We start from the raw sequence: 27,011 nt of genomic DNA, 5'->3' as shown, positions 1-27,011 counted from the left end.
TTGAAGGGTAGTATACACGGAGGATTTTATTGGGCAATAAGCGTGGCTCTCAGTGGGATGGGGAATTGGAAAGGAGGTAGTGCAGGAAGAAGGTGATGTTTCCCTGAAGCCACACCATCTGAAGTTAGCCATGTCTATCGTTAGTCTCTGATGTTCAGTTGCTGCTTCTCGGCTTGACGCTCAGCCACTTGTATCCCCGATGCTCAGCAGCTTGTGTTCCCGACGCTCAGCAGATTGTATCTGCCAGCTGAAATATTTTTGTGAACACAGGAAAGGGGCGTGGCAGGCCAAAAAAGCAACATTTGGGTGGAAAAACAGGGTCAGCTGTTTTCATTTAGGGCGATGGTTCCAGGCTTAAGGGTGGGGTTTGGCCAGGATCCCAGCCATGCTAGATCAATATGATAATTGACCTCTAGGCAGGGGATAATGGCAAATAGGAGGCAGGCCTAACTTGCATCTCCCACTTAGTTGGACAGAATAGCATGTGGAGACTCACATTGTGAACTTTTGCTCCAAGAACCACTGGAGAAACCATGAAAACCAAAAGAATTCACAGACCCTTTGAAAAAAGCAGCTTGCTGCTGTAAACTCCAGGAGGCAGCTGAAAAACTGCGGGTGCCCAAAGCGCGAGGCGGGAGAGTCTACCTCTGAACACACATCCTCACTGGAGAGTCTAAAAATCCAGATCACAGGAGAAGAATTTAACCTTACCTGGAGCTGAAACGAATTTAGAAAGCTGGGAGAAATATAAAAGTAGAAGCAGCAGCATGAAGAGCCCTGTAGGCACTCCCAGGCCCCAAGAAAGCCCAGGGAACCCATTTCTGACTTTATCTCACAGAAGTCCTTGAGGAGGGCTGTCAGTGGAGTTGGGGAAGGACCACAGGGAGAAGGAAACTTCCAGCTGCTTTGTAATAATTTCAACCAAGCATGAATTTTCCAGGGCAGAATCTGGGGGTGAATGGGAAGTGCAATCACAGAAGCCATGGTGAGGAGGGGCAAAACCTGAAAACCCTGCTTGCTTTCTTGGGCGCGGGGTTGGGGGGGTGGGGAGGGTGGCGGCGCTTGTAGCCTGGAGCAAGTTCCCAGTCCTGCTTACCAGCTGCCTGGATATAAACTCGGTGCTGTTGGGGGAGCATGGTGGGAATGAGACTGGCCTAACTGGCTGTGTGGGAGCTGGGTGGGGCCTGTCACTGCGGCAACCTCCCACTTCCCTGGTGACCTGCAGCCATAATCCCCCTAGGGATATAACTCCGTCCGTCTGAGAAACACAGCCCCATCCCCACAGTGGCCACAGCAAGCCCCACCCAAGGAAAGTCTGAGCTCAGACACACTTAACCCTTCCCCCACCTATGGTCTTTCTCTACGCGCTATGGCAGCCGAAGTCATAATCTCTTGAGAGCTCTATGGCACCACCCACCACCTGAGAAACCTCAGTATTTATCTAGGCTACCCTAGGGCAAGCTTGTATCCTTCCTATAATACTGCAGCGGATGCTTTCTTCAAAGCGCCACCTCCTGGCTGGAGGCCAACCAACACAAACCATTACAGCAACTCATAAAAGAACAACCCTGCCCCAAGAAAGGAGAAAACAATAGCTAACTCCACTGCCTGTGACATCCTGGCTAACTAGAGGTCCTGAGTCTGTCTACGTGACAACTTTACTGCCAGCACAACCAGCATTCGAGAACACCTGAGCATTAAACAAAACTACAACTAAGGTCCCACACAGAGTCCACCTCACTTCCCTGCTACCACCACCAGAGCAGGTGCTGGTATCCATGGCTGAGAGACCTGAAGATGGATCACATCACAGGACTCTTTGCAGACACTCCGCAGTACGAGCTCAGAGCCCAGTAGGCCCGCTGGGTGGCTAGACCCAGAAGAGAAATAACAATCACTGCAGTTTTGCATTCAGGAAGCCCCACCCCTAGGGGAAGGGGGAGGGCACCACATCAAGGAAGCACCCCATGGGACAAAAGAATCTGGAGTGCAGCCCTTGAGTCCCAGATCTTCCCTCTGTCATAGTCTACCCAAATGAGAAAAAAACAGACAAACAATTCTGGTAATATGACAAAACAAGGCTCTTTGACACCCCCAAAAGATCACAGTAGTTCACCAGCAATGGATGTAAGCCAAGAAGAAATCTCTGAATTTCCAGAAAAAGAATTCAGAAGGCCAATTGTTTTTTCTGATAAATACAGTTTTATTCATCTCATGATATTTCTAGGGATATTTTTATGTACCTGTTATATTTTAGCACCCATGATAGCCACACCCTAAATCTAGCTCTGAACACGCTATCAAATTAATTAAATTGTAGCAATCACTAACACGTGGGTTGACTACGTGCCAGGCATTTTACGTATATATATATATATATATTTTTTAATTATACTTTAAGTTCTAGGGTACATGTGCACAATGTGCAGGTTTGTTACATATGTATACATGTGCCATGTTGGTGTGCTGCACCCATTAACTTGTCATTTACATTAGGTATATCTCCTAATGCTATCCCTCCCCCCTCCCCCAACCCCACAACAGTCCCTGGTGTGTGATGTTCCCCTTCCTGTGTCCAAGTGTTCTCATTGTTCAATTCCCACCTATGAGTGAAAACATGCAGTGTTTGGTTTTCTGTCCTTGCGATAGTTTGCTGAGAATTATGTTTTCCAGCTTCATCCATGTCCCTACAAAGGACATGAATTAATCCTTTTTTATGGCTGCATAGTATTCCATGGTGTATATGTGCCACATTTTCTTAATCCAGTCTATCACTGATGGACATTTGGGTTGGTTCCAAGTCTTTGCTATTGTGAATAGTAAAGACACAATAATGTATATGTGCATGTGTCTTTATAACATACAATAAACGTATGTGTGCATGTGTCTTTATAGCAGCATGATTTATAATCCTTTGGGTATATACCCAGTAATGGGATGGCTGGGTCAAATGGTATTTCTAGTTCTAGATCCTTGAGGAGTTGCCACACTGTCTTTCACATGGTTGAACTAGTTTACAGTCCCACCAACAGTGTAAAAGTGTTCCTATTTCTCCACATCCTCTCCAGCACCTGTTGTTTCCTGACTTTTTAATGATCGCCATTCTAACTGGTGTGAGATGGTATCTCATTGTGGTTTTGATTTGCATTTCTCTGATGGCAGAAGGCCAATTATTAAGCTACTCAAGGAAGCATCAGAGAAAGGTGAATACCAACTTAAAGAAATTTTTAAAATGTTGCAGGATATAGACAGAAAAATCTCCAGAGAAATAGACAGCATAAATAAAAAACAATCACAACTTCTAGAAATGAAGAACACACTTAGAGAAATGCAAAATACACCAAAAAGTCAACAATAGTATCAAACAAGTAGAAGAGAGAACTTCAGAGCTCAAAGACAAGGCTTTTGAATTAACCCAATACAAGGACGAAGAAAAAGGAATTTAAAAAAATGAATAAAGCCTCCAAGAAGTTTGGGATTATGTTAAACGACCAAACCGAAGAGTAATTGGTGTTCCCGAGGAAGAAGATAAATCTAAAAGTTTGGAAAACATATTTGAGGGAATAATTGAGGGAAATTTCTTGACCTTGCTAGAGATCTAGATATTCAAATACAAGAAGCTCAACGGACTCCCAGGAAATTCATTGCAAAAAGATCATCACCTAGGCACACAGTCATCAGGTTGTCTAAAGTCAAGATGAAGGAAAGAATCTTAAGAGCTTTCAGGCAAAAGCATCAGGTAACCTATAAAGGAAGACCTATCAGATTAACAGGAGATTTCTCAAGAGAAACCCTACAAGCTAGAAGGGATTGGGGTCCTATCTTTGGCCTCCTTAAACAAAACAATTATCAGCCAAGAATGTTGTATACAGTGAAACTAAGCTTCATAAATAAAGGAAAGATACAGTCTTTTTCAGAAAAACAAATGCTGAGAGAATTCACCACTACTAAGCCCATACTACAAGAACTGCTAAAAGGAGCTCTAAGTCTTGAAATAAATCCTTGAAATACACCAAAATAGAATCTCCTTAAAGCATAAATCTTACAGGGCCTATAAAACAATAATAAAATGAAAACAAAACAAGGTATTCAGACAACAACTAGCATGATGAATAGAAAAGTACCTCACATCTCAATATTAACATGGAAAGTAAATGGCCTAAATGCTCCACTTAAAAGACACAGAATGGCAGAATGGATAAGAATTCACTAACCATGTATGTGCTATCTTCAAGAGACTCACCTAACAAATAAAGACTCACAAAAACTTAAAGGAGTGAAAAAAAAATATTCCATGAAAATGGACACCAAAAGCAAGCAGAAGTAGCTATTCTTATATCAGAAAAAAATGAACATTAAAGCAACAACAGTTTAAAAAGACAAAAAGGGACATTATATAATGATAAAATTTGTAGTTCAACAGGAAAATATCACAATCCTAAATTTATATGCACCTAACACTGGTGCTCCCAAATTTATAAAACAATTACTACTAGACCTAAGAAATGAGATAGATGGCAACACAATAATAGTGGGGATTTCAGTACTCCACTGACAGCACTAGACAGGTCATCAAAACAGAAAGTCAACGAAGAAACAATGGACTTAAACTATACATTAGAACAGGCCGGGCACAGCGGCTCACACACCTGCAATCCCAGCACTTTGGGAGGCCAAGGAGGGTGGATCATTTGAGGTCAGGAGTTCGAGACCAGCCTGGTCAACATGGTGAAATCCTGTCTCTACTAAAGATACTAAAATTTGCTGGGCATGGTGGTGCATGCCTGTAATCCTAGCTATTCAGGAGGCTGAGACAGGAGAATTGCTTGAACATGGGAGGCGGAGTTGCAGTGAGCCAAGATCACACCACTGTACTCCAGCCTGGGTGACAGAGTGAGACTCCGACTCAAAAAAAATAAAAAAATTAAAATAAAATAAAAATAATCTATACCCTAGAGCAAATGCACTTAATAGATATTTACAGAATATTCTACCTAACAACTGCAAAATACACATTCTATTCATTAGCACATGAAACATTCTCCAAAATAGACCACATGATAGGCCACAAAACAAGTCTCAATAAATATAAGAAAATTCTACCAAGTACTCTCTCAGACCACAGTGGAATAAAAATGGAAATTATCTCTAAAAGGAACCCTAAAAACCATGCAAATATATGGAAATTAAATAACCTGCTCCTAAATGATCATTGGATCAAAAATGAAATCAAGATGGAAATTTGAAAATTCTTTGAACTGAAAGATAATAGTGACACATCCTATCAAAACCTCTGGGAAATGGCAAAGGCAGTGCTAAGAGGAAAGTTTATATTTTTAAGTGCCTACATCAAAAAGTCTAAAAGAGCACAAATAGACAATCTAAGGTCACACCTCAAGAAACTGGAGAAACAAGAACAAACCAAACCAAAACACAGCAGAAGAAAAGAAATAACAAAGATCAGAGCAGAACTAAATGAAACTGAAATAAACAAACAAAAAATACAAAAAACGAATGAAACAAAAAGCTTGTTCTTTGGAAAGATAAATAAAATTGATAGACCATTAGTGAGATTAACCAAGAAAAGAAAAGCCAGGATCCAAATAAGCTCAATTAGAAACAAAACAGGAGATATCACAACTGATACCACAGAAATAGATCATTCAAGGCTACCATGAACACCTTTATGTGCATAAACTAGAAAACCTAGAGGAGATACATAAATTCCTGGAAATACACAACCCTCCTAGATTAAGCCAGCAAGAAATAGAAACTCTGACCACACCAATAACAAGCAGCAAGACTGAAATGGTAATTTAAAAATTGCCACACACACACACACACACACACACACACACAAAGTCCAGGACCAGATGGATTCACAGCTGGTGCTGAATTCTGTCTGATGTTCAAAGAATAGTTGGTACCAATCCTATTGACACTATTCCACAAGATAAAGAGGGAATACTCCCTAAATTATTCTATGAAGCCAGTATCACCCTGATACCAAAACCAGGAAAGGACATAACAGAAAAAGAAAACTACAGGCCACTATCCCTGATGAATATAGATGCAAAAATCCTTAACAAAATACTAGTGAATTGAATCCAACAGCATATCTAAAAGATAATCCAACATGATCAAGTGGGTTTCATACCAGGGATTCAGGGATGGTTTAACATATGCAAGTCAATAAATGTGATACACCACATAAACATAATTAAAAACAAAAATCACATTATCATCTCAATAGATGCAAAAAAAGCATTTGACAAAACCCAGCATCCCTTTATGATTAAAACCCTCAGCAAAATTGGCATAGAAGGGACATATCTTAATGTAATAAAAGCCATTTATGACAAACCCACAGCCGACATAACACTGAATAAAGTTGAAAGCACTCCTCCCGAGAACTGGAATAAGGACGCCCACTCTCACCACTTCTAATCAACATAGTATTAGAAGTCCTAGCGAGAGCAATCAGACAAGAGAAAAAAATAAAGGGCATCCAAATTGGTGAAGAGGAAGTCAAACTGTTGCTGTCTGTGGATGATATGCTCATATACCTAGAAAATCATAAAGACTCCTCCAAAAAGCTCTTAGAACTGATAAATGAATTTAGCAAAATTTCGGGATAAAAAATTAATGTACACAAATCAGTAGTTCTGCTATGCACCAACAGTAACCAAGCTGAGAATCAAATACAAAAGTCACCCCCTTTAATAATAGCTGAAAAAAACCAACCTAGAAATATGCCTAACCAAGGAGGTGAAATACCTCTACAAGGAAAACTACAAAACACTGCTGAAAGAAATCACAGATGACACAAACCAATGGAAAAACATCCCATGCTCATGGATGGATAGAATCAATATGATGAAAATGACCATACTGCCAAAAGGAATATACAAATTTAAAACAATTCCTATCAAAATACCATCATCATTCTTCACAGAATTAGAAAAACATCCTAAAATTCATATGCAACCAAAAGAGAACCTGCATAGCCAAAGGAAGATTAAGTAAAAAGAACAAATCTGGAGGCATCACATTACCTGACTTTAAACTACACTACAAGACTAAAGTCACCAAAATAGTATGGTACTGGCATAAAAATAGACACATAGACCAGTGAAACAGAATAGGGAGCCCAGAAATGAAGCCAAATACTTGCAGGCAACAGATCTTTGACAAACTAAGCAAAAACATTTAAGTGGAGAAGGGACACCCTATTCAACAGATGGTGCTGGGATAACTGGCAAGCCACATGTAGAAGAATGAAACTGGCTCCCTCTCCCTCTCACTCTCCCTCGTCTCCCACTTTCCACAGTCTCCCTCTGATGCCGCTCCCTCATCTCCCACTTTCCACGGTCTCCCTCTGATGCCGAGCCGAGGCTGGACTGTACTGCCGCCATCTCGGCTCACTGCAACCTCCCTGCCTGATTCTCCTGCCTCAGCCTGCCGAGTGCCTGGGATTGCAGGCACGCGCCGCCACGCCTGACTGGTTTTTGTATTTTTTGATGGAGACGGGGTTTCACCCTGTTGGCTGGGCTGGTATCCAGCTCCTGACCCCGAGTGATCTGCCCACCTGGGCCTCCCGAGGTGCCGGGATTGCAGACGGAGTCCCGCTCACTCAGTGCTCAATGTTGCCCAGGCTGGAGTGCAGTGGCGTGATCTCGGCTCGCTACAACCTCCACCTCCCAGCCGCCTGCCTTGGCCTCCCAAAGTGCCGAGATTGCAGCCTCTACCTGGCCACCACCCCGTCTGGGAAGTGAGAAGCGTCTCTGCCTGGCTGCCCATTGTCTGGGATGTGAGGAGCCCCTCTGCCCGGCCGCCCAGTCTGGGAAGTGAGGAGCGCCTCTTCCCGGCTGCCATCCCGTCTAGGAAGTGAGAAGCATCTCTGCCCGGCCGCCCATCGTCTGAGATGTGGGGAGCGCCTCTGCCCCGCCGCCCCGTCTGGGATGTGAGGAGCGCCTCTGCCTGGCCACGACCCCGTCTAGGATCTGAGGAGTGTCTCTGCCCGACCGCCACCCCGTCTGGGAGGTGAGGAGCGTCTCTGCCTGGCCGCCCCGTCTGAGAAGTGAGGAGCCCCTCCAGCCCGGCAGCCGCCCCCTCTGGGAAGTGAGGACCGTCTCCGCCCGGCAGCTGCCCCGTCCAGGAGGTGGGGGGCAGCCCCCGCCCGGCCAGCCACCCCGGCCGGGAGGGAGGTGGGGGGCAGCCCCCGCCCGGCCAGCCGCCCGGTCCGGGAGGGAGGTGGGGGGCAGCCCCCGCCCGGCCAGCCGCCCCGTCTGGCTGCCGCCCCGTCTGGGAAGTGAGGAGCCCCTCTGCCGGGCCGCCACCCCGTCTGGGAGGTGTACCCAACAGCTCGTTGAGAACGGGCCATGATGATGATGGCGGTTTTGTCCAATAGAAAAGGGGGAAATGTGGGAAAAAGAAAGAGAGATCAGATTGTTACTGTGTCTGTGTAGAAAGAAATAGACATAGGAGACTCCATTTTGTTCAGTACTAAGAAAAATTCTTCTGCCTTGGGATGCTGTTAATTTATAACCTTACCCTCAACCCCGTGCTCTCTGAAATATGTGCTGTGTCCACTCAGGGTTAAATGGATTAAGGGCGGTGCAAGATGTGCTTTGTTAAACAGATGCTTGAAGGCAGCATGCTCGTTAAGAGTCATCACCACTCCCTAATTTCAAGTACCCAGGGACACAAACACTGCAGAAGGCGGCAGGGTCCTCTGCCTAGGAAAACCAGAGACCCTTGTTCACATGTTTATCTGCTGACCTTCCCTCCACTATTGTCCTATGACCCTGCCAAATCCCCCTCTCCGAGAAACACCCAAGAATGATCAATAAATACTAAAAAAAAAAAAAAAAAAAAGAAGTGACTTGCTCTGCCAAATATTAACAAGTATCATAAATCTCTGTTACTCTAAAAGGATGGTTCAAAATAAAAAAATAAAAAATAAATAAATAAAAAAGAAGAATGAAACTGGATCCTCAACTCTCACATTAAACAAAAATCAACTCAACACGGACCTTAAATCTTAAGACCTGAAACCATAAAAAATCTAGAATATAACATCAGAAAAACTCTTCTAGACATTGACTTAGGCAAAGACTTCATGACCAAGAACCCAAAAGAAAATGCAACAAAAACAAAGATAAATAGATGGGACTTAATTAAACTAAAAGGCTTCTGAAGAGCAAAAGAAATAATCAGCAGAGTAAACAGACAACTCATAGAGTGGGAGAAAATATTTGCAAACAATGCATCCGACAAAGGACTAATACCCAGAATCTACAAGGAATTCAAACAAATCAGCAAGAAAAAAAACAATCTCATCAAAAAGTGGCCTAAAAACATGACTAGACAATTCTCAAAAGAAGTTATACAAGTGGCCATATGTAAAAATGCTAAACATCTCTAATTATTAGGGAAATACAAATCAAAACCTCAATATGATACAAGCTTACTCCTAAAAGAATGGCCATAATTTTAAAAATAATAATAATAATAGATGTTGGCATGGATGTGGTGAAAAGGGAACACATTTACACTGCTGTGGGAATGTAAATTAGTACAACCACTATGGAAAACTGTGTGGAGATTCCTTAAAGAACTAAAAGTTGATCTACCATTTAAGCCAGCAATCCCACTACTAGATATCTACCCAGAGGAAAAGAAGTCATTATATGAAAAAGACACTTATACAAGCATGTTTATAGCAGCACCATTTGCAATTGCAAAAATATGGAACCAGTCCAAATGCCCATCAACCAACAAGTGAATAAATAAAATGTGATATATATATATATGTAAAAAAGCATCCCCAGAAATATGTGTAAACACCATGGAATACTACTGAGCCATAAAAAGGAATGAAATAACGGCATTTGGAGCAACCTGGATGGAAGTGGAGGCCATTATTCTAAGTGAAGTAAGTCACAAACATCGTATGTTTTCACTTATAAGGGGAAGCTAAGCTATGGGGATGCAAAGACATAAGAATGACACAGTGGACTTGGGGACTCAAGGGGAAAGGTGAGAGTGGGGCAAGAGATAAAAGACTACACATTGGGTACAGTGTGCACTGCTCAGGTGATGGGTGCACAAAAATCTCAGAGATCACCACTAAAGAACTTGTCCATTTCATCAAATACCACCTGTTCCCCAAAAATCTATTGAAATAAAAAAACTGATAAAAAATAAAAAGATATACCAGGTTAATTTTTATTTCATCAAATACTAGCAAAAAGTTTTTCAAGACCTGGGCCATGGTTTACTTATTTCTAGTAAGTGCCCACATAATATTCTAGGACAAACAAAATAAAACAAAACAAAAACCTCTGCTGAAGTCATTGAGAATCATTATAATAAGCTCCACAATTAAATACCAATCCTACTCAAGTATGTAAGGGCAAAAAAAATATGATCACTTTGAATATCTATATGTAAATAAAAAAGTAAAAGAATCAGAGCTGAAAGGAAAAAGGATATTTATTTTCCAGGTTTCTACGTGATGAGCACAGTCTTGTATCAGGACAAGGTCTAGTATCAAAGCCAAATGCTTTTGATAGAAGACACAAGGCATAAATGAGATAGATCTAGAGAGGCACATAATATTATGGCTCTGGCTATGATGAATAATGAATTTTGGACTTACTTTCCAAATGAATAACTCTAAAAATGTATAAATACATAAAGCATCAATTTTTAGATGTTGGATAAGAGGTAGCACAAGGCAGTGATCCTTAAGAAGAAAACACAGGAGGTGAGCTCAATATTCACCACAGGTTCTGCTTGAGGGCAACACAAAAGGCAGTGGTCATGCTGGATGGAGAAAACACAGACTAGAGGTTAGTAATGCTGGGGTAGCTCAGATTTGTGGTACTAATGAGGCAGGAGCTCTGTAAACAAGCAGCCCCAGAAACATGTGTAGAAGTCTCCTTGGTTTTTTGGGTGAAAACTAAGTTGCACAAACATGTAGGAAGACTCTACAAGGACATGGCATGGAATCGCTGCTGGGGTTGTGGGGGGCAGTGCTCTAGCCAGAAGAAAATGCAAGAGCTTGCACAAAACTGGGAGATGTTGGGATTCCTACCAGCCAAAGTGGAAAGGCTTTGCTGAACACTCAATGTAAACAATTGAATGCTAGAAAGGCCACTCTTTAGGACTGAAGACCATAGCATAGAGTGAGGGCTACTCTAGACTTGCTCTAACAAAGCCTAAAGCCAAGTCACCCCAGGATCAAAATGACTCACTAGTAAGTTAACTACTTGCTAGAACAAAACTCAGTACCTTTTGAAGGAGATGGCATAATCCAGACTTTCTTTAACATAGCAATTGATACATCTAATGTATGATTAAAAAAAAACACTAAATACAAGAATAGCAAAATTAGTGTTAATTACACATACACACACCTAAATGAAAACAGATTCAAGATGACATAGATGTTTAAATTAGCAGAAAAATATTTTTAAACTATTATAAATATACTCAAGGGTTTCAAGAAAACTATACATATAATAAGTGAGCAGATGTGGAAATCTCAGCAGAAAAATGGAAACTATAACAAAATCAGATGGAAATTATAGAATTGAGAGAACAACATCTGAAAGGAAATATGTACTTGAAGGGATTAATAGCAGATTGGATACTGTAAAAGTAAAGATTATTTACTGAAACAATAGAAACAATTCAAACTGATTTACAAAGAGAAAAAAAATCAATAATAAGAACCCCAGAGACATATGGAACAACATAAAGCAATATATACATATAACTGAAGAGAAAAGAGAGAGAGAAGAGATAGACTGGAGCAAAAAAAAATGTTTGAAAAAATAATAGCAAATATTTTTCTAAATTGTTAAAAACAAATCAACCTACAATCCAAAAATTTCAACAATCCTGAGCAAGATAAACACAAGGAAAACCATACAGGCACATTATGTCAAACTACTGAAGACCAAAGCCTTTTTTGAAACAAACAAAAGTCTTTAAAATAACCTGAAAAATATAGTCACAATACATAAAAAGGAACATTGAGAAGAATGGCAGTTGATTTTTCATCAGAATCACTGGAGGACCTGGCCAGGCATGGTGGCTCACACTCGTAATCCCAGCATTTTGGGAGACCGAGGCAGGTGGATTGCTCGGGTCCAGGAGTTCAATATCAGCCTGGGCAACATGGTGAAACCTCATCTACAAAAAATACAAAAATTAGCTGGACATGGTGGTACACACCTGTAGTCCCAGCGACTTGGGAGGCTCAAGTGGGAGAATCGCTTGAGCCCAGGAGGCCAAGGTTGTAGGGAGTGAAGATCATGCCACTGCACTCCAGCCTTGGCAAGAGTGAGACCCCGTGTCAAAAACAAAAACAAACAAAACAAAAACAAAAACACAATGCAAACAAAAAATGATGGAGGACCCAAGACAAAGGAACAACATGTGTAAAGTGCTGAAAAAACTCCCAAAAAACTTCCTAAAATTTCACATGCAGGGAGAATATCCTTCAAAAGTGAATGCAAAGTAGAGAAACCCATGAAGTAGATTGATTCAATTCATATAATTGAAATGAAAAAAAAAATATGACTTAGAAAAGAAATACGACCTCAGATCTACTGTAGGGCAAGTGCTTCCCCTAGTCAATGAGATCTGCTGCCTCCTGCTGGCTCTTCTCAATGTATGGGATTTACTGTTGGTTATTTCTTGCTATCCTTAAGATAAAGCTTTGGAGGCCCAGTTTCATTTCACGTAGTATTTGTTTTCACGGGAAATTCTAATGTTTCATTTGCTACTCAATTCTTGGTTGCCTCAACATATGCTTTTTTTCTATACTAGACCAAGAATAAATTATTGGATTGTTTTTATTTATTTATTGAGACAGAATCTCACTCTGTCACCCAGGCTGGAGTGCAGTGGTGCGATCTCGGCTCACTGCAACCTCTGCCTCCCGGGTTCAAGCGATTCTTCTGCCTCAGCCTCCCAAGTAGCTGGGACTACAGGTGCACGCCACCACGCCCTGCTAATTTTTGTTTTTAGTAAAGACAGGGTTTCACCATATTGGTCAGGCTGGTCTCAAACTCCTGACCTCGTGATTCACCCACCTCGGCCTTTCAAAGTGCTGTGATTACAGGCATGAGCCACCGTGCCAGGCTGGATTCCTTCATTTTTACATAAACAACCACTGTACTGTTAAGTTCAATTACAGTTTCAGACTACAGGAAATATCTGACAGTCTTTCTTGGGTTTTTCAGACAAAGTTCAATTCTCTAAAGGGTACAAAAGGAAGGATACAGAACTTAGCATTATTTTTTAGAGCAAACATGCAGGGGCAAGCTTCTAGAACCCCCTCCCTGATTCTGTTGGAGGGGAGGGGAAGGAAGCACAGATGTTGCTAAGTCCAAGTAAGTGAGGGTCATGTGAAGCTTGATTAATCCCCTCCAGTAGTTCTGTCTATAGACTAATCAGGATATGTCTTCATCTGAGTCAGGTGCGTCTCATCAATCTCTGGCCCAGCCAATGTACAATGTCACTTCCGAGTTCAGTGCAGTGTACAGAGGCTTAGACATAATAACCATTTTTCTCCTTCAGCCACTCCCTCTCCAAGGGTGATACAGCTTGGTCTGAAAACTTTCTTGAAATTTAAAGCTGCAGAACTAAAACAAGGTCACTTACCAAAATGCTTCATGGAGTTATGCCAATAGACCCTTAAAATAGCCATAGAACCTGTTTTTTTTTTTCTATTTTATCTTCTTTAATAATAGTGTTTGAGAATTATGGATGTTGGCCCCATATGGGGGAAAAATGTACTTATGTTTTCTGAAATTATTGTGATTCACGAATTACATAATTTTAGGATGATAGACCTGAAAAGGACTCTGAAGCTCAGCTGTTTTAATGCCCAATTTTCAAATTATAGAAAAGAGACTTAGGGACATCAGTGATTTTTTCCAGGGCAAGTATCTTAGGAGCAGAATTAGGCCTAAAACTTGACTAGGAGTCCTTTCTCCAACAAGATACTATCCAAGCCACCCAGCAGATTTCGTAACTGTAACATGCTAACCTCACTTCCCTATAAACATGCAGTTTTCCTCACTGATTAGTAGACAAATATCTAGTTTCCATCTGTGGGAGTGGGGAGGGGAGCCCACTACAGGTTCATCTCAAACCAAATGTATCTTTCCATTTTTTTGTAAATTGACAATTTATAAATGCATATATTTATGGGGTACAAAGTGATATTATGATTTATGAATATAATGTGCAATAATTAAGCTAATTAACATATCTCCTCAAATTTTTTTTGTGATGAGAACATTTGAAATTTACTCTTAGCAATTTTGAAATGTAGAATACACTATTATTAACTATATTTATCATACTGTACAATAGCTCTCAAGAAAAAATAACATTTTCTCCTGAGATTTTGTACCCTTTGACCATCATCTCCACATTCTCCTCACCCTCCAGACTCTGTAACCACCATTCTGTTCTCTGCTTGAGTTCAATTGTTTTGGATTCTACATGTAAGTGGGAATATGCAGTATTTATCTTTCTGTGCCTGCTTATTTCACTTAGCATAATGTTTCCCAATTCCATCTATATTATCACAAATGACAGAATCTTTAAGGCTGAAAAATATTCCATTTTGTATATATACACCACTTTTTTGTTAATCCATTCATCTGTTGATGAACATCTAGATTAATTCTGTAACTTGGCTATTTTGAATAGTAGTGCAAGGAACATGGGAGTGCAGACATCTTTTTGACAAACTGATTTCAAATATTTTGAGTCAATACCCAGAGGTGGAACTGCTAGGTCATATGGTAATTATATTTTTAGATTTTTGAGGAAACTTCCTACAGTTTTCCATAAAGACTGTACTAATTTACATTTCTACCAACTGTATACAAGAGGGACCCTTTTTTCCACAAATCTTCCTAACACTTGTTCTCTTTCAGCTTTTTGATAATAGCCATTCTGACAAGTGTGAGATGATACAGAGATTTTAATTTGAATTTTCTGAATGATGAGCAATGTTGAGCATTTTTTCATATATCTGTTGGCCATTTATATATCTTCTTTTGAGAAATGTTTATTCAGGTCCCTTGCCCATTTTTTAGTTGGGTTTTTTTTTGTTTTCTTGCTATTGAGTTGAGTTCCTTACATATTTTGGATATTAGCCCCTTATTGGAAGTACAGCTTGCAAATATTTTCTCCCAATCCATAGGTTGTCTCTTTACACTGCTAAATGTTTTCTTTGCAGTGAAGAACCTTTTTAGTTTGATACAGTCCCATTTGTCTATTTTTACTTTTGTTGCTTGAGCACTGGGGGTTAAAAAAAGTCCAAAAAACTATTGCCCAGATCAATGTAATGTAGTTTTTCCCTTTTATTTTATTCTATATTTAGTATCCCTAGGCCGGGTGCAGTGGCTCATGCCTGTACTCCCAGCACTTTGGGAGGCCAAGGTGGGCAGATCACAAGGTCATGAGATCAAGACCATCCTATCCAACATGGTGAAACCCCGTCTCTACTAAAATACAAAAGATTAGCTGGGCATGGTGGTGCATGCCTATAGTCCCAGCTACTTGGGAGGCTGAGGCAGGAGAATCACTTGAACTCAGGAGGCAGAGGTTGCAGTGAGCTGAGATCACGCCACCGCACTCCAGCCTGGAGACAGAGCAAGACTCCGTCTCAAAAACAAACAAACAAAAAATTAGTATCCCTAATCTGAAAATCTGAAATTTGAAATGCTCCAAAATCTGAAACGTTTTTAGTTTTGGCGTGGCGCTCAAAGGAAATTCTCATTGGAGTATTTTGGATTTTGGATGTTTGGGTTAGGGATGCTCAACCATTAAATGTAATGCAAATATTCCAGAATAAAAAAAACAAAATCCAAAACACTTCCATTCCCAAGTATTTTGAATGAGGGATACTCAACCTGCAGTACTTTTACAATTTCGAGTCTTACATTTAAGTCTTTAATCCATTTTGAGTTGATTTTTGCATATGATGTAAGAGTCCAATTTAATTCTTCTGTATATGGATGCCCAGTTTTTACAAGACTCTTTTATTGAAGAGACTATCCTTTCCCCATTGTGTATTCTTGACTTTTTTTTCTGAAGATCAATTGACCTTACATACATGTACCCATTTCTTGGGTCTCTATTCTGTTCTATTAGTCAATGTGTGTATTTTTTTGGCAGTACCAAACTGTTTAAATTACCATAGCTTTGTAGTATAGTTTAAAATCAGGTATTGTGTTGCCTCCAGCTTTGCTGTTTTTGTTAGTGATTGCCTTTACTATTCAAAATTTTTCTGGTTCCATATCAGTTTTAGACTATCTTTTCTATTCTATAAAAAAAATGACATTGTAATTCTGATAAGGATTGCTTCAAATCTGTATATTGCTTTGGGTAGTATGGACATTTTAACAATATAATTCTTCCAATCAATGAATTGATTGGAAGGGGTATCTTTCCATTTGTGTCTTTGATTTTTTCATTAACATTTTATAGTTTTCAGTGTATAGGCCCTTCTCCTGGGTTAAATTTATTCCTAAGCTTTTTTTTTTTTTTTTGGTGGCTATTGTCAATGGGATTGTTCTTTTGATTTCTTTTCCAGATAGACTGTTGTTAGTGTGTAGAAATGCTGATTTTTGTGTGTTGATTTTGCATCCTGCAACTTTATTTAATCTATTTATTAGTTTCAATAGTTTTTTTGAGTCTTTAGATTTTTCTATATATAAGACCATGTCATCAACAAACAGTGATAATTTCACCTTTTCCTTTTCTCTATGGATGTCTTGTTTCTTTTTTTGCCTAATTGCTCTCATAAAGACTTCCAGACAGGAAAAACGAGAGCTGTGAATTCCCAGGCAATTCCCTTGAACTCAAGCTGGAATCAGTGGCTCACCCTTCTGAATTGGAACATGCATATTTAGGGTATGTACACAGCTGAGTTGAAGATCCAAGAAAGAGTATTCATCACTGTTTCACTGTGCATCGTTTTGATTATTAGTGAGAATGTTTTTCTATATGTTACTACATAAACATTTCCTCCATGTTTGTCATTTGTTTTCCAGTGGAGGCTCATTGGCAAAATAATTTCCAAAGGAACCCTTGAGAAATGCAGTGGAGGGCTAAAAGGGAATAAGCGGAAATGTAAGCTCAGAAAGGTTACTCTCACCTCCTCCACACCGTCCTTCTTAAATTTCACGCTGAGATAGAACAGTATATTCCAGCATATTTCAAATATCATAATGTAATCAATATAAGAAATTGTTACAATATTTTATATTCTTTTTGTCATACTAAGTCTTTGAAATCTGGTGTATATTTCATACTTATAGCACATCTCAGTGCGATGTTAAATTTTCATCAGAAATGCTTGTAGTAAGATTTCATAAAATTTACAGTTTAAAAAATAGATTTATATACCCAAATTGTTTCAAACATACTTAGAAGTTTTCCAATAACTGAATCATGTACTAACACATCAGCTCCCTTTAAAATTTGCATGTACATTTGCAAAACTAGTTTATCCTTTTAGAAAAATGGCTTTGACTTTGAAGTAAATGTATTTCATCTTCCAAGCTGTTTGTCCAAGTTAACTCACCAACTCTTATATATTAGCATCAAATTCAAAGGGATAGGATATAAATAGCATCTCTAAATTTATAAATATGAACAACCTTTTCATATTTTTCTTGTTTGCTAATTTATATAACATTGCTGATGACAACTAAAATCTTGTGCATTTTGATTCATATTAGAGAAAATGTAAGAATCCTTATTATTTTTTATTATGAAAAGATTGAATTTCAATATACATACCTGACTAGCCGGGTCTTATGTGAGCTTTTCTTTTCCTTAGAGTTTCAAACTTAGCTGTTCATATGAGAAGTATAATATCAATGAGAAATCAGAAATAATATACTGCCATGTTTTATCTTTGATGATTGAATATTTAGCAAGCACTCCTTCTGTTTTTAAAAAAACTGGAATAGTATAGTATATCTCTGTAAAACTCTCCTAGTACTAAAACAACATGCAACTTTTGTCCCATTCTCAACTCTCCTGTTTTTCCTTCCACCAAGTTTTTGCTCTTCTCCCCTTCTCAAGGGAGAAGAATTGCTAATCCAGTTAGGTTTCAAGTTACTGATTGGACCACATTTCTTAGTGGGTGCTTCCTTCATTTTTCAGTGCCATGTAGATACTCTCTCTTCCATTTCCTTTTTCTTTACAGCTAATGAACTGCCTCCTCACAGATGACTAGCCATCTTGTTCTCTCTCTGTTACTCCTTTTCACTTAAGTGGGTAAGCTGATTTAGAACTTCCTGCTTCAGGACAGGCGCGGTGGCTCACGCCTGTAATCCCAGTACTTTGGCAGGCCGAGGTAGGCGGATCACGAGGTCGGCGGATCACGAGGTCAGGACTTTTTTTTTTTTTTTTTTTTTTTTTTTTTTTTTGAGACGGAGTCTCGCTCTGCTCCCCCAGGCTGGAGTGCAGTGGCGTGATCTCGGCTCACTGCAAGCTCCGCCTCCCAGGTTCACGCCATTCTCCTGCCTCAGCCTCCCGAGTAGCTGGGACTACGGGCACCCGCCACCATGCCTGGCTAATTTTTTTTTTTTTTTTTTTTTTTTTTTGTATTTTTAGTAGAGACGGGGTTTCACTGTGTTAGCCAGGATGGTCTCGATCTCCGAGGTCAGGAATTTGAGACCAGCCTGCCCAACATGGCAAAACCCCGTCTCTACTAAAAATACAAAAAATTAGCCGGGCGTGGTGGCAGGCACCTGTAATCCCAGCTACTTGGGAGGCTGAGGCAGGAGAATTGCTTGAACCCAGGAGGCGGAGGTTGCAGTGAGCCACGCCACTGCACTCCAGCGTGGGTGACAAGAGCGAAACTCCGTTTCAAACAAACAAACAAAAAGAACTTCCTGCTTCAAAACATGCCTTGCCATCTCATACTATCTTCCTCATTCATACACAAAGTAAAAATCCTTGGCTTGATCTCCAACATGCCACTGACTAGAAAGTGGAAATCCCAAGATCTGCAGGTTTAGGGAAAAACAGAGAGATCTGACGTGACCTTTAGGTTAGGCTACATGTCCCTACCTAGGTTTACTGGGGCACTAGACATATATTTAGCTAGGACTCTCAGATGCAAGTGAACAAATCTAATAGGAAGTACCTTAGGGGGTGGGGGAAATTTTATTGGCTCATATAATCAAGTAATGCAAAGGGCGGGAATGTAGCTATTCTTGGAGACTTACTAGAACTGAATTATTTACCATTTGGACTTTATATCTTGCCTCTGCTTTCCTCAGCAAGACGGCCTCCTCTCAGACCAGCATCCTCTAGAAGATTGGAGTCATGGGCACTGGCATCTTTCCGCTTCAACTTCAGGTAAAAGAGTCTTTTTTCTTAATTTCTATTTGGAAAATCTCAAAAGGATCCTGAATGACCACATTTACATAATCTGCCCATCCCTGGCAGAGCTGGGTAAAGAAATAGTTCCCAAAAAGAAGTAGGGAATGCTGTCAGCAGGAGAAGGGAGGGGTTCTAGAGACACAAAACAAGAAGTACACATTACTGTAATTATCAAATACTAGCCCAACTAACAACAAAGTCCTTCTGTATTACTTTGTTCCCTCTGCTTAAAACCTTCGGTAACTTTATGAAGGCAATGTGACTGGGCTGAGTCAAGATTTCTGGAATTTCTGGAATCCTGAAGTTAAAATCAATATTTCACCTGCGCTTCTAGTGCAGGTCAAGAAATGAATATAAACTTTAGAATGTTTAGGATGGTTTGGAATGCTTTCGATGCATATGCTTTAAAAAAAAAATAACAAAAAGGTGACAAAATCTGATTATCTAATTAATTAGGACTCTTTTTGTTGTTGTTGTCTATTAAAAGAGAAAAAATACAGACTGGCTGAAGCCAAAATAAAGCTATGGGCTCACATAACTGAAAATTCCAGGGATAATTTCACATCAGACACAGTTAGGTCCTGGGGCTCAAAGAGTGTTCTCAGAATCCAGTCTCCTTGTAGCCATCTCTTGTCTTTGTGTTCCTCTGTCTTGGCTCCTTTCACAGATAGATTGTACCCCCACTCTGACTATATGGCTGCCTACAGCTCCAAGCTTCCACTCTATCCTCTTACCAATCCGCAGTGGAAATAACTTGCATCTTTTCCTAAAGTTCCAATAAAAATCCTAGAATTGGGTCTAATTGCTTTTGATGATCTTGGCTTGGGCTATGTCTCTGGCGGGGTGGAGTCAACCCCACTGAAACCACATGAACTCAGAGAAGGAACCTGCAATTCCCTCTGTTGAGTCAGGGTGCTTTTATTAGAGAAAGGGCAAGTGATCCCTGGGAAAATGAAAATGATCAATCTCTGATATGCAGATAATTTGGGAACAAACAAACACACTATAATTTCCCCATCCAAATATAACTATTGTTAGTATTTTGGCAATATACTTACATTATTTTTCATATGTATTTTTTACATGGTTATAATTATAGTCTACTTAAAATTTTCTCCTGAATTGTCTAACATTCTATCATATACACTTTTCCTGTCTCTCTATAATTTTCCAACCATTATTTTAATGGTTACACATAAAATAACTATAATTTACTCCCAGGGACACCAAGGTTGCTTCCTTTCCTTTAAAAGCTATAAATAAAGCTGTGATAAACATCATCATGCATACAGCTTTTTCTATTGCTTAGATGATTTTAGAGCAGTTGAATTTTCAAAAAGTTGAATTACTGAGTTAAAAGGTATATATATTTATAACTTCCCAAATTTTTCCCCTTTTCCAAAAAGGATAATGCTTATTCATAATGCTATCACAATATGTAAGTAGTAATCATATCTAAAACGTTAAGTCCAAGAACACTGAAATGTTAAACTGAAGAAGGTAGTAAATTTCTCTGAGAGTAATAAAAATGCTTATGAAGAGGATATTTAACCCTTTGATTCTATACCAAATTTTTCAGAAATCAGTTATATCACACTGCTCAGTCATGTAGTTGCACATTTGTTCCTTTTGGAAAGTTATGTCAATCATAGAAGAACAAAAGTTGATAAGGACATTATTAAACAAAGTAATATGAGTGACATGGCATGGGATTATAAATTTCAGCCATTCTCATTTCTCTAATATCTTCTGCACAGTGTAGATAATTAAGCATCTGGGCAAAAATTTACCCACAAGAACATATGTGACAATGTTGTTAATAATAACAACAAAATGGAGACATGTCTGCTGAGCTTTAGATGCCTATCTCTACCTGTTTGCTAAACATCTCCATCTCGATGTTTGAAGGCATTCTCAAAAGTTATGTCCAAATTAGAAATTATTCTGGGGCTTAGCATAGTGTCTAGCATGTAGAAAATGCTTAAATGTCTGTCTGATGAATGAATCAATACATGAATTTTTTCCAATAAATACACTTCACTTCCTATAATCCATTGTGCTAAATTGTTTTTCATCTACCCCGTTACGCAAACCAGAAACCTCATCATCCTGGAGTCCACCTTTTTTCCTCCCTTTTATTTGATTTGTCAACAAATTCTCCTGATTCCACTTTAGAAACATCCATTGTCTCTACTCTCCAAACCATGTCCATTGTCCTAGTTCGCCTCATCACCATCTCTCACTTGGATTATTACCACAGCTTCTTCCTTGGCCTCCTGCTTCTAGTCTTAGACTTCTTTTACTTTCCTAACTGTAAGCTTTCTAAAACTTAGAGCCAATTACACTACTCTTCTCAGAATCCCACAATGGCTCACCATACACAGGGCAAAATTTGAAACCATCTAGTACGGCTAATAAGACCCTTCATATTACTTGACCCCTGCCTATCTGCTTAGCCTCACCTCTCATCTCTCCACACATCCTGACCACACCTATTCCACTTCACCCTGCAGCAATACTGAACTTACCATAGACCTCTCAATTTTTACTGGTCTTTCATACTTCTGTACCTCTGCACATGATGTCGAAACTGCCTGATTAGAATGCCCTCTCTCTCTACTTAGAGAGGTTCACAGCAAATTTTCACTTTTTCTTCAATATTCATCTTAAGAGAAAGTCCTTTGGAAATATTAAAGAGGAGGTCAGGTGAGGACAGAATCAGCTATACATCTCTGGTGCGTAGCTATGTATAAAGGTACTGGTTGAAGCTATCAGAGTGGAAGAATTCTCGGGATGGCATGCAATGAGAGACAGGCTGTGGGCCATATTAGAATGTAGAGGAAGAAAAAACCCAAGAAAACTAAGAGGAGCACAGACAGATGCAATCTTCCAGAAGCCAAGAAAAAAGAAGAGTTTTAAACAGAATGAGGTAACAAAAACTGTCCGCTACAGCAGAGAAATGGAGTAAGATGATGATTTCAAAGCATTCATTGGCTTTGGTATTTAAAAGGCTTTCGCATAATCTTAGAGCAGTTTCAGTGGAAGGTGGGATCAAAATCTGACTACAGTAGATTAGTTGAAGAAGAAATGGAGTTGACAACTGTATACTATACTTTTCTCTCCAGGGCTCGAAAGAAAAAGATGGAAAATAAGCCATTGGGTGATGACTCGGGGGGTGGATGCTATAAAGGGATTTTTTTAAAAATAGGGAATATTAGTAAGTGCAGAGGAAGTGGGAATGATGAAAGATACAGTTCTGAGATAAAGATCCCCAAAGAGACTAAAAGGGATGAGATTAAGAGCACAAAGGAGGGGTGAGTCTTACACAGAAGGATCTTGGTCTCTGAGAATGCAGAAAAAGAGAAAAGGCTGGGTATGATTGGCAATCTCCAAAGTATTCCACAAGGCCTTGTCAAAGTTTACCAAATGATCAAAAGAAGATTTCTACATACTTCACAATTTTACTTCTGGCCAATTTTGGGAAAGAGAAGCAAGGATTTAATGAAATATATGAATACGGAAAATGACAGCTCCAAGTGACTACTTGGAAAGGAAATAGGAAAAGATAATGTGAGTTTGGAAATAATACCACAAGGTGATGGAAGGAGGGGAGAATAATACATGTGCTCTTTGGAGCCAGGCAAACCTGGGGGGAATGTTGTCCCTACCACATGCTAGCTCTGACCTTAAGCAAGTTACCTAACCTTCTCTCAGCCTGAGTTTCTTCTTCTAAAAGCAAGGTTAATAATGCTTGTCTCATGGGGTTGGAATGAGAATTAGAAATAATATATTAGTGCAAAACACTACTTTTTCTCACCTTCCCTTCCCTTACTTCCAGGACATATCACCTGAGACATTTGTTGATTATATTTGGGAGCTCTTCATTAAGGTGTGTGCTAGAGTTTTTAAAAGGTATATCCCACATATAGATAAAGATGGTTTACTTTAAAAAAGTGAAAATAGAAACACAAATAGGGTCAGGCAAGAAGAAGGTGAAAAGCAGAACTCATTGCTTGTGACTGTAAAGGATAATAGCAGAAAATATTAGAAACACTGTTTAAAGATAGTATTGATAACTGTAAGATTGCTGCAAAAGTAATTGTGCTTTTCACCATTAAAAGTAATGTATCCAGCACTTTGGGAGGCCGAGGCAGGCGGATCACGAGGTCAGGAGATCGAGACCATCTTGGCTAACACAGTGAAACCCCGTCTCTACTAAAAATACAAAAAATCAGCCAGGTGTGGTGGCGGGTGCCTGTAGTCCCAGCTACTCAGGAGGCTGAGGCAGGAGAATGGCATGAACCTGGGAGGCAGAGCTTGCAGTGAGCCTAGATCACGCCATTGTACTCCAGCCTGGGTGACAGAGCGAGAAAAAAAAAAAAAGAATGTATCATTCCAATGGACTGGTTTTTATTACATTTCACTTTTCTTATTTATCATGTGTCAGATATTGTGCTAGGAATTTTTAAAAATAAGTTCATACACGGTTCTCATAATGGCTCTCCAAGGAAGGTACCTTTATTCGCAACTATGTGATGAAGATACTGAGTGTTATGGATTGAATTTTGTCCCCCGAAAAGTGACATGTGAAAGTCCTAACCCTCAGTACCTGAGAATGTGGCCTTATTTGGAAATACGGACATTGTAGATACAATAATTTGAGTTCATACTAGAATAGGGTGGGTTCCAAATGCAATGTGACTGGTGCCCTCATAAGAAGATGGTGAGACCCAGAACACCCTGTGAAGACAGAGCATTGGAGTGATGTATCAGCAAGCCAAGGAACACCTGGGCCTCTAGAAGTTAGGAGATGGAAGAGATCCTCCTACAGAGCCTTCAGGAGAGCATGACCCTACTGACACCAATTTTGGACTTCTAGCCTCCAGAACTGTGATGTAATACATTTCTGTTGTTTTAAGCCACCCGGTTTTTGGTGCTTTCTTATGTCAGCCCTAGGAAACTAACACTGAGTCTTAAGGAATTCCTCACTTGTCCAGAATTGCCCAGCTAGTTTGGGATAGAGCCAATATTCAAACCCAGGGCTGCTTGGCCCCCAAATCCATAGTCTTTTTTTTTTTTTTTTGAGACGGAGTCTCAGACTGTCGCCTGGGCTGGAGTGAAATGATGCGATCTCAGCTCACTGCAACCTCCGCCTCCTGGGTTCAAGCGATTCTCCTGCCTCAGCCTCCTGAGTAGCTGGGATTACAGGCACACACCACCACATCTGGCTAATTTTTTGTATTTTTAGTAGAGATGGGGTTTCACTATGTTGGCCAGACTGGTCTCGAACTCCTTACCTCATGATCCACCCGCCTCAGCCTCCCAAAGTGCTGGGATTACAGGCGTGAGCCACCGCGCCTGGCCTCCATGGTCTTTTGATAATGCTGGGGTGAGTCAATCTTTGATTCTATTTTACTGTGATAACATGATGTAGGATCAAATACTGACTCATATCAGAAAAGTGATTCCTTATCTTCTAGTCTTTTTAATATTCTGTGAATAGTATATATTTCTTTTGTTAGAAAAATTACTGTACGCTACTATAGACTTCATAAACACTGTACACTTAGGTTTCACTATATTTATGAAAAAATATTTTTCTTTCCTCAGTAACCTTAGCTTACCATAATGTTTTTACTTTATAAACTTGAAAAAAATGACTCTTTTATAATAAGTTTAAAACATAAATACATTGTACAGATACACAAAACTATTTTTTCTTTATATCCTTATTCTATAAGCTTTTTATATCTTAACTTTTTAATTTTTAAACTTTTTTGTTAAAAACAGACACAAACACACACATTAGCCTAGGCTTACACAGAGTCAGGATCATCAGTGTCACTGTCTTCCACCTCCACATCTTGTCCCATTGGAAGGTCTTCAGGGGCAATAACACACCCGGAGCTGTCATCTCCTGTGATGACAATGCTCTTATGGAATACCTCCTGAAAGGCCTGCCTGAGGCTGACAGTTAACTTTTCTTATAAGTAGAAGGAATGCACTCTAAAATAATGATAAAAAGTATAATACAGTAAATATATGAACCAGTAACAGTCGTTTATTATCATTTTGAAGTATTATGTATTGCACATAATCATGTGTGCTATCTTTTTATATGACTGGCAGCATGGTAGGTTTGTTTACACCAGCATCACAACAAACATGTGAGTAATACATTGCGGTACAATGTTACAATGGCTTTGTCACTAGGTGATAAGAATTTTTCAGCTCCATTATAATCTTATGGGACCAATGTTATATATGTAGTCCATCGATGATCAAAATGTCATTATGGGGCACATGACTGTAAAATCTACATCTTGAGGACTGGCCTTTCTGACAGCTTTTTTTTTAGTTTTGAGGATCAAACCCTTGGGGCCATTGATTCATTGGATCATTCAGCAAATGATCAAATGGGTAATTTGCGGTACAATCTAAACAAAGGAAAACCTGAAGATGTCCATTTCTTCAAGGAACCTCTAATCTGGAACAGCAATAAATTCTCTACGCAAAAGAGAAACACTCAAGGCAGTAAGGTAACAGCTCTGAAAGTGCTAAAAATATGGAGGGGAGAGAGCGATAACTTGTATGGTCACCATTGACCTTGCTGATGCAGAAATAAATCATCTTTACTCTTCATTCTCTTGAATTCTCACCTACCCTGCCACCTCATCCAAAATTTGTTAATTCTATGTGCAAAACATCTTTCAAATCCACCCCTGTCTCTTCATCCTCACTGCCCCCATCCTAGTCCACATCAATGCCAGTCTTCTGATTTTCCTGTCTCTAGTCTGATCTTCTCCCAATGCACTCTGCAGAGTGACCTTTATGAAATGTAGATCTGATTATGCCACGTTCCCACTTTAAAAGCCTCTAGAGGTGTGAACCTATGGTGATCCTCTCACCGAGGCCTGCTATTTTCTCTTACTGGAACTCTGTCCCCTCCCCTGGGCACCCTCCCGCCTCTGGCCTAGCGAATTCCCTCCATCTTCCGGTCTCAGTTCCTCCAAGAAACCTTCTCACCTAACCCGTCCGGTCAGGGTACTTTCCTTACCTAACACCCACTCCCTCGTTTACTTCTCTTTGGCTGGACTGAAGTTGGGCAGGGCAGGGGCTAGTCTGCCTTCTTCTGGGCCCGACCCTCCCGGCCGGCACCACAGGCATTACAGGTACTCTGTGCACCCAGGCTGCGCAGACCCGCAGCTTTCTATCCTGTAGCTCACTTTCCTCTGAGGCGGGCTGGAGGCGGAGCTTGTCCGCTGGGGGTGGGGCTCAAAGCTGGGGCGGGGATACGGAGCAAAACTTAAGAGGAAGATGAGAAGCCTGGTTGGCCAGGAGGCTTATCTGTCAGGACAGGGGGCGGGGCCTGGGGGGCCGTACCTTTGCTTACCGCGAGTGGGCGGGGCAGGTTTTACCGCCGCGGCCCATCAGCGAAGATCGCTGAGCGGCGCCCGCCTTGCGGGCCTCCAGGACCCGGTCGCCGCCATCCGGTGGGAAGCCGGGTGGCCTGCGGGTGAGGGGAGCGAGGCGGACGGAGGGCACCCCACCCCCGGGGGGCGGGGCGGGCG

The 27,011-nt window shown here is 40.3% G+C and overlaps 1 long non-coding RNA gene across 1 annotated transcript; it reads right to left on the bottom strand.

Annotated features, from left to right (window-relative positions):
• LOC134808532 (uncharacterized) lies at nucleotides 1-26,671 on the bottom strand. Its single transcript, XR_010151703.1, has 2 exons — nucleotides 25,261-26,671; nucleotides 1-247 (listed from the first exon to the last, which is right to left on the bottom strand). It is a non-coding gene; the product is annotated as an uncharacterized LOC134808532 (long non-coding RNA).
• Nucleotides 26,672-27,011: the final 340 nt, after the last annotated feature.

The sequence above is a fragment of the Pan troglodytes genome, chromosome 1 (genome assembly GCF_028858775.2).
Source record: "Pan troglodytes isolate AG18354 chromosome 1, NHGRI_mPanTro3-v2.0_pri, whole genome shotgun sequence".
NCBI lineage: Eukaryota > Metazoa > Chordata > Mammalia > Primates > Hominidae > Pan > Pan troglodytes.
This window is presented reverse-complemented; position numbering and strand designations above follow the sequence as displayed.